This window comes from Apium graveolens, chromosome 7 (genome assembly GCF_009905375.1).
Source record: "Apium graveolens cultivar Ventura chromosome 7, ASM990537v1, whole genome shotgun sequence".
Lineage (NCBI taxonomy): Eukaryota > Viridiplantae > Streptophyta > Magnoliopsida > Apiales > Apiaceae > Apium > Apium graveolens.
Window position 1 is genome coordinate 97,477,327 of NC_133653.1, and position 12,973 is coordinate 97,490,299.

Below are 12,973 nucleotides of genomic sequence, written 5' to 3' on the forward strand. Positions count from 1 at the left end.
TCAATCTTAGAAAACCATACAACGCCTTTTAGTTGATCAAACAAATTATTAAGTGGTATTTATGTTCACTTAGAATGCTCTATAAAGGCTTGAATTGACATTTTGTACTGAAGTTATTTGTGTTTTTGATGTGTTTTGTAGTGTTTTTGCATTTCAGGCTTATATCAGGGATTCAGGTGATTTGGCATTGTTTTGATGCTAATTTGGTGTTAGGATGGTAACTTGAATAAAAGCTCATAGATCGCCAAGTCAAACCAGCCAAGAAAATAAGAAAAAGAAGATTTTCCAAAAGATCAGCGTGCCCACGCTGTAGTAGCGCGCGGCTGCGCCAGGATGTATATTTGCAGCGCGCCCGCGCTGGTGAAGCGTGCGGCCGCACCAAGTCGGGATCACAAAATCCCGATTCTACTCTAATTTTGATCAGCTGGACTTTTAATCTGCATGGGTTGCTATATTAACCTAAATTATGTTCGTTTTTCATAACAAGACGTACCAGAGCTTAACGAGAAGGCGTAAGAAAACCGTATAGCACAATTCAACCAAGGCAAAGAGGATCTAGTTTAATTCTGTGATTCTTTATTTTAAGTTGTAACTTTGGATGCTAGTTTTCTTATTGTGAATCTATACTCTTGTTTCGTACTTGGTTTTAATATTTTATCACTATAAAGACTACATTTATTATACCATACTTTAATCAAAATCCACGTTGATGATGAGTCCGATTGTGGGCTAATCGTTATCGTGGGGTTTTAGCAGATTTACTTATGGATTTCTTTATTTAATTTATTTCGATGTCTTAGTGTGTGGTGATTGTATAATAGCCTGGTATTGGTTGTGCTTATTCGTCTTATGAGAGTCGCGAACTTATAAGATAGTGTATTCATCTCTAATGAAGCGAAAGTGAATTTAGGGGTTTAGAACTTGCCATGCTAGCATAAGTTCATGTATTTGTTATGCATGATTCGTAGGTAATTTTAACCATCTTACTTGCCCTATGTAATCATGATAGATAACTTGTGCATTAAACCGTTATGTTGTCAAATTCTATAGATATATATGGTCTCAATATAATTGGTGTCTATTCAGCTTCTATCTCTTTTGTGGATGTCTGGTAGTATGGTATTCGTACAACGAAAGTTGGCATTTATCAGTTTTGTGTTATCTGATTAGTGTCATCACCATTAAATGCTAAGGTTAAGTACAAAGAGACTATTGAATGAAGTAGTAATGAAACTAGAATCCCATATTTGTGTCATATAGTAATCAATTTTTTTAATCTCTTAGTTAATGTTCTTTAGTAAAATTTCTTAGTTAATCTTAGTTATAACAATCTCAAATTGTTAATCGTCTTAGCATTGAATAATAACCATATCATTGTTGCATAAGTGCATCGATTGAAATTAACCTAAACTAGTCTCTATGGGAATGAACTAGAAATATTTCTATATTACTTGTGATCGCGTATATTTGCGTGAATATCAGCGCGTGTTTTCTTCCTAACAAGTTTTTGGCGCCGCTGCCGGGGACTTAGGGTTAATTTTTAGTTTATGTTTTTGTCATCAGTGGTCTTTAAAGTTCATTGACTCAGACATTGTTACTTACTTATTTCCTTGTTGTGTTTCAGGTACTCTAGCGAGTGTGTATATGCATAAGCGTTCTCGGTCTCGTAAGAGAACACTGGATCAAGCAGAAGAAGAAGTTGTAGTAGCTAATGAAGTTTTTAAGGAAGTTCTTGTCGAGGAGAAAGTTAAAGAAGAAGCACTTATTACAATGGGAGAACCAGAAGCGAATCCAAAGGCTTTGATGGATTACTCTCAACCGAAGATTAATGATATACAGTCTAGTATTGTCCGACCAGCCATCTCAGCTAACACCTTTGAGATCAAGTCAAGCACAATTCAGATGATACAGAACTCAGTTTAGTTTGGGGGTTCTCCGACAGAAGACCCCAACATGCACATCAGAGATTTCATCGAGATCTACGACACTTTCAAGTTCAATGGTGTTTCTGAAGATGCTATTAAGTTGAGGCTTTTCCCATTCTCTCTGCGGGATAAAGCTAAGTGATGGTTACATTCTCTACCACCAGGGTCTATCACCAAATGGGAGGATCTTGCTCAAAAGTTTCTAACTAAATTCTTTCCTATGGCGAAGACTGCTACAATAAAAAACACACTTACTCAATTTGCTCAGCAATTTGGAGAATCTTTATGTGAGGCTTGGGATCGCTATAAGGAGATTCTTAGGAAGTGCCCACTGCTTCTATAATGGATTGGGTGCTACTTCTAAACCCATGCTTGATGCAACATCAGGAGTAGCCTTATGGGCTAAAAGCTATGATGAAGCTTATGAATTGATTGAACTGATGGCTGCCAATGAATACCAAAATCCTACTCAAAGATTATCTCAGGTCAAGGTAGCAGGAATTCTGGAGTTAGATACAGCTACTGCTATAGCTGCTTAGCTTAAGACTTTGACGATGAAGGTGGATTATTTGCCTAATTATGGAGTTAATCAGATCAGTAGTGTCCGTGAGCTTTGTGTTGGTGCCCATGAGATGGAGTAGTGTGCTATTTTTAGTGAATTAGCTCAGTTCGTGAGCAACTTTCAGAGGTCGCATCAGCCTGTTCCAACCACCTATCATCCCAACAACCGCAATTATCCTAACTTCAGCTGGAGTAATACTCAGAATGCGGATCAGTAGCCTTATCAGCAGTATGCAGCAAAGTAATACAACCCTCCTGGTTTTCAGCAACCGCAATATGCACTAAGATAATAACTCCAGCTGCAATAGTCTAATGAAAAATCTGAATTGGAGGAGTTGAGGCTTATGTGCAAGAGCCAAGCGGTTTATATCAAGACCTTGGAAAATCAAATTGGACAAATTACCAATTCCTTGTTAAATCGTCAACCTAGTACACTCCCTAGTGACACTGAAGTGCTAGGAAAGAGGGGAGCTAAGGAGCAGGTTAAGGCAATTACATTGAGGTCTGGGAAGGTTGAAAATTCTGAAAAATCTCAAGTTTCGGAAGAAGAAGCTGTGGCTAAAGAAGAAGTGCAGAAGGAAGCAGAAGTGGAACCAAGGAAGACTACTATTGAACACACTCCTCCTGAGGGTAATACAGGGGAGAAACAGATCTATCCTTCACCTCCTTTTACTAAGAGGCTGCAAATGAAAAAGCTGAATAAGTAGTTTGAGAAGTTTTTGGGGGTGTTCAAGAAACTTCATATCAACATAGCTTTCACTGAAGCTATTGAATAGATGCCTAGTTATGCAAAGATTATGAAAGGTATTCTCTCTCGGAAAGTGAAGCTTTATGACTTAGAGACAGTTGCTCTTATGGAGGAATACAGCGCTGTGCTGTAACAAAAGTTACCTCCGAAGCTTAAAGATCCTGGAATCTTCACTATTCTCTGTACCATTGGAAAAGTGTCATTTGACAAATGCTTATATGACTTGGGAGCTAGCAACAATCTGATGCCCTTGTCAATCTTCAAGAAGTTGGACTTGCCTGATCCAAAACCTACTTATATGACCTTACAGTTGGCCGACCGTTCTATTATATATCCACGAGGCATTGTGGAGGATGTCTTGGTGAAGGTGGATAAACTCATATTTCCTGCTGATTTTGTAATTCTTGATTTTGAGGAGGATAAGAAGATTCCCATAATCATGGGAAGACCATTCTTGACTACTGGTCGAACCTTGATTGATGTGCAGAAGGGTGAGCTTACTATGCGAGTGCTGGATCGGGATGTGATGTTCAATGTTTTTAATGCCATGAAATTCCTGAATGAAAACGAGGAGTGCTTAATAGTGGAGTTGGTTAATTATGTGGTTACTTCAGAACTTGATCAATTGTTGAGGTCTGACGCCTTAGAGAAGGCCTTGTTGGGGAATTCAGATAGTCAAGATGACGAAGGTGATGAGCAGTTGCAGAATCTGAATGCTTTTCCCTGGAAGCGAAGGCTGGATATGCCTTTTGAATCTTTTGGTATGGAGGAGCTAAACAAATCTCCAAAGCGCCTCAAGCCATCTATTGAGGAAGCTCCTACACTTGAGCTTAAACCATTGCCTGAACACTTAAGGTATGCTTTTTTAGGTGATACATCTACTTTGCCAGTTATTATTGCATCTGACCTTTCAGGTAGTGATGAGGAAAAGCTCTTAAGAATTCTGAGAGAGTTCAAATTGGCAATTGGATGGACTATAGCATATACTAAGGGAATCAGCCCTTCTTATTGCATGCATAAAATTCTGCTAGAGGAAGGTAGCAAGCCTACTGTTGAATAACAGAGAAGGCTTAATCCAATCATGAAAGAAGTTGTGAAGAAGGAAATTCTCAAATGGCTAGATGTAGGGATCATCTATCTCATTTCTAATAATTCTTCGGTGAGTCCAGTTCAATGTGTTCCAAAGAAAGGAGGTATCACAGTTGTTGCTAATGAAAAGAATGAACTTATTCCTACGAGAACAGTCACGGGGTGGAGAGTTTGCATGGATTACAGAAAGCTGAACAAAGCCACGAGAAAGGATCACTTCCCTCTTCTTTTTATTGATCAGATGCTTGACAGATTGGCTGGGCATGAGTATTATTGTCTTCTGGATGGTTATTCGGGTTATAATCAGATTTGCATTGCTCCAGAAGATCAGGAAAAGACTATTTTCACTTGTCTGTTTGGTACTTTTACCTTCAGAAGAGTTTCTTTTGCATTGTGTGGAGCACCTGCCACATTTCAGATATGCATGATGGCTATCTTCCCTGAGATGAGAAGTCAGAATGTGGAGGTGTTTATGGATGATTTCTCTGTGTTTGGTGATTTTTTTTATAAGTGCTTGCAGAATCTTGGCGCCGTTCTTAAAAGGTATGTTGAGACCAATCTGGTTCTCAACTGGGAGAAATGTTATTTTATGGTGCGGCAGGGCATTATTCTTGGGTACAAGGTCTCTAGCAAAGGACTTGAGGTGGACAAAGCCAAGGTGGGGGTTATCGAAAACCTTTCTACAATTTCTATTAAGGGAGTTCGCAGCTTTCTTGGTCATGCGGGTTTCTATCGGCGGTTCATCAAAGACTTCTCAAAAATCTCTAAACCCTTATGCAATATTCTAGAGAAAGATGTCTCGTTCAAGTTTGATGACGAGTGCCTAGATACTTTTGAGATCTTGAAGAAGAGTTTAATCACAGCACCTGTCATAATTGCACCTAATTGGGATGAACCTTTTAAGATGATGTGCGATGCAAGTGACTATGCAGTTGGAGCAGTTCTTGGGCAGAGAAAGAACAACATATTTCATGTGGTCTACTATTCTAGTAAGACCCTCAATGGTGCTCAACTGAATTATAATACTACTGAGAAAGAAGTCTTAGCCATCGTCTACGATTTTGAGAAGTTTCGATCTTATTTGCTTGGGACGAAGGTGACAGTTTTTACTGATTACGCTGCTATTCGATATCGCATCTCGAAGAAGGACTCGAAGCCTAGATTAATTAGATGGGTTCTTTTGCTTCAGGAATTTGAATTAGAGATCAAGGACAGAAAAGGTACTGAGAATCAATTCGCTAATCATATCTCTCGTTTGGAAGATCCAAGTGCAACTTCACAGGATAAGACATTGATAAATGAGTCTTTTCCCGTGAGCAGCTGTTTGGGGTGCAAGAAGAAGAACCTTGAATCGCAGACATTGTGAACTACCTAGTGAGTACTATCATGCCTCTAGATTTATCTTATACTCAAAGAAAGAAGTTTCTTCATGAGGTGAAGTGCTACATGTGGGATGAGCAATACTTGTTTAGGCAAGAAGCTGACCAAATCATCAGGAGATGTATTCCGTACAGCGAAATGGGGGGGGGGGATCTTGCGAGATTGTCATTCGATTGCGTATGGAAGCCACTATGGTGGAGAAAAGACAGCGGCTCGTATCCTTCAAGCATGATTTTTCTGGCCCATATTGTTTAAGGATGCGCATCAGTTCATTTTGAAGTGAAATTGATGCCAGCGTATGGGTAATATGTCTAAGAGGGATGAGATGCCTCTTAATGTGCTTATCAAGGTTGAAGTCTTCGATGTTTGGGGGATCGACTTCATGGGTCCATTTATCTCATCTTGCAATAATCAGTATATCTTGTTGGCGGTTAATTATATCTTAAAATGGGTTCAAGTTAAGGCTTTACCGATAAATGATGCGAAGGTAGTGCTTAATTTTCTTCATAAGCAGATATTCACAAGGTTCGGGACTACAAGAGTCATTATCAGTGACGAGCGATCGTATTTCTGCAATCGCAAGTTCAGTGCCATGATGTAACGGTATAATATGGATCATCGCATTGCTACAGCCTACCATCCTCAGACTAATGGTCAAGCTGAGGTATCTAACAGAGAGATCAAGCGTATTCTAGAAAAAGTTGTATGTCCATCAAGGAAGGATTGGTTTTTGAAGCTTGATAAAGCTGTTTGGGCGTATAGAACAGCATACAAGACTCCGCTTGGCATGTCGCCATTTCAGTTGGTTTATGGTAAGGGGTGTCATTTGTATGTGCAGCTTGAGCATAAAGCGTATTGGGCTTTGAAGAAGTTAAACTTTGATTTGGATGCAACTTGTAAGAAGATAATGCTTCAATTGAATGAACTCGATGAGTTTCGGCTTCAAGCTTATCAGAATAACAAAATCTACAAGGAGAAAGTCAATAGGTGGCATGATAGGGGTCTAGTGCTCAAATCATTTATGCCAGGGCAACAAGTTCTTTTGTTCAACTCTCATCTCCGTCTTTTTCCTAGAAAGTTGAAGTCGAGGTGGTCAGGGCCGTGTATTATCAAAACTGTGTTTCCACATGGAGCGGTGGATATTTTTGAGAATGATCCAGGCCAAGCATTCAAGGTGAATGGACAGAGGTTGAAGCATTACTATGGGGATACAGCAAACCGTGAGGTGGTTAGTACCATTTTATTGTCCACTTGATCTCACGATGCTACGTCAAGCTAACAACGTAAACTAAGTGCTTCTTGGGAGGCAACCCAAGCTTGTTGTACATTAGTAGGTAGAGAAGAAGAAAACAAGGAGAAAAACACAAAAAATCATAAAAAGAAAAAAATTCAAGCTCAGCTACAGAAGCACGGCGCACCCGCACTGAGAAGCGGGGCGGCCACGCTGATTTGTCAGTATCTACGCGTTCTTGTGCTGGCATGCGGGGCGGCCGCGCTGGAATTCCAGAAGCACGGCGCGCCCGTGCTGCCAGGTGGGGCGGCCGCACTGAGTCACTCTGGTCGAAAAAAAACAGCAATTAAAGAGAAAATCGGGGGGGGGGTGCAACATAAAGTCAATTCAACCCGATTTTTACCTTCCACATCCCATATTTTCCTCTCCAAATCAATTTCCATCACCCCATTATTCCCATTATTCCCATAATCAATTCCCACTTCTTTTCCATAAGTAATTCTCTCCAAATTCCTATATATACACACACACAAACACTTATACATAAACTTCTCTATCACTTCTCAAATTCTTAAACACAATTCTCTCTTATACACACATCTCTTATTCTCTTTTATTCAATCTCAATGACACTCAAAAGACAACGAACCCAAGTTAGCAGCAGCACCACTGATTCTTCAAGTGTGGGTGGTGTGAGGCCCAGGTTTTCAACTCCCGAGGCTGAGGAGGATTATACGAGGGTGCTTTCGAAGCCTATATCTAAAGAGCAAGGTTTTCTGCCATCGGGGAGGGATGGTAGGTTATTGGAGATGATTTCGGAGATGGGCTGGGTTGCTTTTTGCGAGACACCCGATGTTTTTCCCATAAGTGTGGTTCGCGAGTTCTACTCGAATGCAAAGGAGGAGGAGAATGATTTCACTGTGGTGAGGGGATTGACGGTGGACTATAGTATTGAGGTGATTCAGAGGGCGATTAAAGAGCCCGAGAGGAGGTCAGAGCAGGAGAACTGGAACGAGAAGATAGGGGATGAATTTAATCTGGATTTCATCATTACGACCCTGTGTGTGCTTGACACTCATTGGAAGTTCAAGAAGGGAACGAACGAGTATGCCACTTTCCCTGCCTTGTGCCTGAACAGGTTTGCACGTGCATGTAATTCTTTTATTTTTGCCAACATCATGCCATCTTCTCACATGCATGATGTTACTATGGAGCGTACACATTTGTTATGGGGGATTCTTCAGGGAGACTATGTGGACCTTGGGATGGTTAAGGGAATTCGAGATTTTTGCGAGGGAGTACTATGGTTTCTATACCCTATGCGTCCATTGTGACGAAGTTATGTGTGGCGATTGGCGTTCATTGGCCCGCACACGAGCAGATGCAGTTCTAGAGTGCCCTAATTGATAGTTCGACGTTGCAGACTATGAAGGAGTGGTATGGTGGTAAGCCCAATCCTAAGGGGCTTGGTTATTCTTATGACCATCTGCCAGGTGGAAGACCAGCTCCTCAGGCATATGCCGGTGGCACGACACAGGCGAGTAGAGCAGCTTGGAGAGCTGAGTTGGGAGAGGCCAGTCCTTCGGGTTCGTAGCAGCAGCAGGAGGAGGCACATGGCAGTGCTGGTATGAGTTCAGCGCAATATAGGTGCTTGATGAGGAGGATGGATGCGATGCATGACATCCATAGTCGGTTTGCACAGGACCTTACCCAGGCATTGGGGACTACATTCAGAGCCACGGGAGTTGACATCCAGTGGCCAGTATTCGGTGAGGACTATGTGTATCGACCTCCAGACACACCTGACACACCACCCGTTGAGGGTGATGACCCTAATTTTGAGTAGGTATTCCTGAATCCTTACTATTACCTTCACTGAGGACAGTTAATATTTTAAGTTTGGGGGTAGTAGTTAAGGATTATATGTTATGTGTGAGTCGCATATAGTTGCATATTCATGATAGTTTAGTTCATATAGTTGCATATTTTCCATGTAGTAGTTTTTTTATTTTTGTTATAGTTTGTTACATATAGTTTCATGCATTTACATTATATCATGATCCCTTAGATGATTTTTCCGATTGATGTGTGATATTTATGCTAGTGTGGTGATGTCGTGTTTAGTGATGTTGAGTCTTATCAAGTTGATTTGCATGCTAGAGACAATTGTAATTTCACTAAGTCTTATAGGTTGTTTGAGGGCTAGATCATGGTCATAGTTTGTTTGTTGTCGAAGTTTAATCACTTGTTTATATTTAGAATTTTGGATATTCTCTTAATGATAAAATAACATGGATATTTAAAAATTGTAGAAAAAGTTTGGATTTCATTGCTAGTTGTTGTGGCTAGGTGTCAAATGGCTAGTAGTCGACTCATTTTAAATGAGTAGTCTAGGGTTCAACGAGATGGAGCGAAATGCACTCGTTCAGAAATCATGTGAAAAAAGAAGAAAAAAAAGAAGAAGAAAAAAATAGAAAAAAGAAAAGAAAAAAACATATATATGTGTTATGCATAATTGATCACGAGTGAGCTCTTTAATACTCGAGTTATTAAGTTCTTAGGAAACTTTATGCCTAGTGACCTAAGGCTTTTATAGTTTGGGATCCACTAACCTAACGCTCGCTACATGGGTATTATTATATAAATCTTTTGTGGACCTCAGTCATTGCACGGTCAAATAAGCATTTTTGTGTTATTTATGTGTTAGAAATAAAAGCATGAATCCATGTATAACTATGATATAAGAATTGAAGTGTTGTCGATCAATTTGAGTTTAGCTTTAATTCTAATTATAACCTTATGATTATCTTGATGAGTAGTGTGTCATGATTATTGATCTAGTTGCGATAGTATATATGTAAACATTTGCACATAAGCACATTTCTGGCTTGTAATTTGATTTGTATTTAATTGAACTTGTGCGAATAACTGCATTTGTTAAGATGTTGCTTGTCGGTTGGTTAAGTTATTCTATGGGGATCGTTGCATTCATATAGTTTGCATTCATGCATTTTTATTTCTTGTTCTTTGAGTCTGTTTATGCTTGAGGACAAGCATCGGTTCAAGTTTGGGGGTGTGTTAAGTGGCATTTATATTCACTTAGAATATTCTATAAAGGCTTGAATTTACGTTTTGTTCTTAAATTATTTATGTTTTGTAGTGTTTTTGCATTTCAGGCTTATATCAGGGATTCAGGTGACTTGGCATTATTTTGATGCTAATTTGATGTTAGGATGGTGTCTTGAATAAAAGCTCATGGATCGCCAACTCAAACCAGCCAAGAAAATAAGAAAAAGAAGATTTTCCAGAAGGTCAGCACGCCCGCGCTGTAGTAGCGCGTGGCTGTGCCAGGATGTATATTTACAGCGCGCCCGCGCTGGTGAAGCACGCGGCCGCGCCAAGTTGGGATCACAGAATCTTGATTCTACTCTAATTTTGATCAGCTAGACTTCTAATCTGCATGGGCTGCTATATAAACCTAACTTATGATCGTTTTTCATAACAAGACGTACCAGAGCTTAAGGAGAAGGCGTAAGAAGACCGTATTGCATAATTCAACCAAGGCGAAGAGGATCTAGTTTATTTCTGTGATTCTTTATTTTAAGTTATAACTTTGGATGCTAGTTTTCTTATTTGTGAACCTATACTCTTATTTCGTACTAGATTTTATTATTTATTCAGTAATAAGACTACATTTATTATACCATGCTTTCATCGGAACCCACGTTGATGATGAGTCCGATTATGGGCTAATCGTTATTGTGGGGTTCTAGCGGATTTGCTTATGGATTTCTTTAGTTGATTTATTTCGATGCCTTAGTGTGTGGTGATTGTATGATAGCCTAGTATTGGTTGTGCTTATTCATCTTATGAACGTTGTGAACTTATAAGATAGTGTGTTAATCTCTAATAAAGCGAAAGTGAATTTAGGGGTTTAGAACTTGCCATGCTATAATAGGTTCATGTATTTGTTATGCATGATTCGTAGGTAATTTTAACCATCCTACTTGCCCTATATAATCATGATAGATAACTTGTGCATTAAACCGTTATGTTGTCAAATTCTAGAGACATATAGGGTCTCAATATAATTGGTGTCTATTCAGCTTCTATCTCTTTTGTGGATGCCTGGTAGTATGGTATTCGTACAACGAAAGTTGGCATTTATCAGTTTCGTATTATTTGATTAGTGTCATCACCATTGCATGCTAAGGTTAAGAACAAAGAGACTATTGAATGAAGTAGTAATGAAATTAGAATCCCATATTTGTGTCATATAGTAATCAATCTTTTTAATCTCTTAGTTAATGTTCTTTAGTATAATTTCTTAGTTAATCTTAGTTTATAACAATCTCAAATTGTTAATCTTCTTAGCATTGAATAATAACCATATCATTGTTGCACAAGTGCATTGATTGAAATTAACCTAAACCAGTCTCTATGGGAACGAACTAGAAATAATTCTATATTACTTGCGATCGCATATACTTGCGTGAATATTAGCGTGTGTTTTCGTCCTAACACAAATCATCAATCCTTGGTAACAGATACTTGTTCTTAATGGTCAGCTTATTCAATTCTCGATAATCAATACCCAGCCGCATACTTCCGTCTTTCTTCTTGACAAACAAAACTGGTGCGCCCCATTGGGATACACTTGGTCTTATAACTCCTTTCTCCAAAAGATCTTGTAATTGAGTTGCCAACTCTTTCATCTCTACTGGTGTCATTCGATACAGAGCTTTAGATACTGGTTCCTTTCTAGGTGCTAAGTCAATTGCAAACTCAATCTCTCTTTCGGGAGGTAATCCTGGAAGATCTTCTGGAAAGACATCTGGAAACTCATTGACAACTGGAATTGTTTTGAGCACATAACTTCTTTTCTAGTGTCTATCACATGGGCCAAGTACGCTTCACAATTCTGACGCAATAACTTCTTCACTTGAGCTATCATTAAGAACTTCTTTTCCTGATTACTCCCTCGAAATATCACCTTCTTCTTATTATCCAATGTCTGAAGTTTCACTTTTCTATTCTTACAATCGATCTTAGTGTTATTCTCTGAAAACCAATCCATTCCTAAGATAACATCAAATTCTCCCAACTTAAAAGGTAACATGTTGGCATAAAAATGATGTCCTCATAACTCAAAGTCGCACCTTGGACATACTCGGTCAACAGGAACTTGGTTCTTATTAGCTAGTTCTATCATTAGCGCTTGTTCTAAAAATTCAACTTCACAATGCAGTTTATCAAAAAAATCTTTAGAAATAAATGGCCTTGTAGCTCTAGAATCAATTAAAAATTTAGCATCTACGGAGTTGACTGGTAGCATACCTGCAACCACGTTAGAACTCTAAACAACATTATTCATAGTCATACTGAATGTCCTGGCCTTTGTTTGGTTCTTTGTTGGTGGTCCTTCAATCCTTGCCACATTAACTACCGGATCTGTTTCCTGGAAATCACTGGAAATATGCCCCATCTTTCCGCATTTAAAACATATAGTCCCTGACTTTTGAACTTGAGTCTAATTCTGGCACTCATTAGCATAGTTCCCCTTCTGATTGCACTTAAAGCAAAACACATTAGCCTTACAAATCCTATAGTGCTCCCTACCACAAAACTTGTAATCTGACATTGGTGGACGATTGGACCTCCACTGATTTGAATTCTGAAAACGGTTGCCTTGTGTTCCATTTCCTGATTGTGGTTTTCTGAATCCCACACTCTTATTATCCTGAAACTCTGGCCTTTTGTTGAAATAGCCCTGGGAATTACCTTGCTATTGACCTCCTCCTGAGGTTTCTATTTTCCTTTTCTTCCCGTCCCTTTCTTTCTGAGACGTATCGCTCCTACTTTCAATCATTGTTGCCTTCTGAAACACTGCCACATATGAAGTCAACTCAAACATGGCCACTCTATTCTGAATCCAAAATTTTAACCCTTGTTCAAAACTTCTTCATCACAGCCCGAAAATAAAACTAACAGATAACAACTGATAAATAAAAAATCATTATAAACTGCTGTTTATAACAA

At 39.2% G+C, this 12,973-nt stretch overlaps 1 non-coding gene across 1 annotated transcript; it reads right to left on the bottom strand.

The window, feature by feature from the left end:
- Positions 1-2,160: 2,160 nt before the first annotated feature.
- Positions 2,161-2,266, bottom strand: LOC141675944 (small nucleolar RNA R71). The gene has a single exon (XR_012556567.1). It is a non-coding gene; the product is annotated as a small nucleolar RNA R71 (small nucleolar RNA).
- Between the last annotated feature and the right edge of the window lie 10,707 nt (positions 2,267-12,973).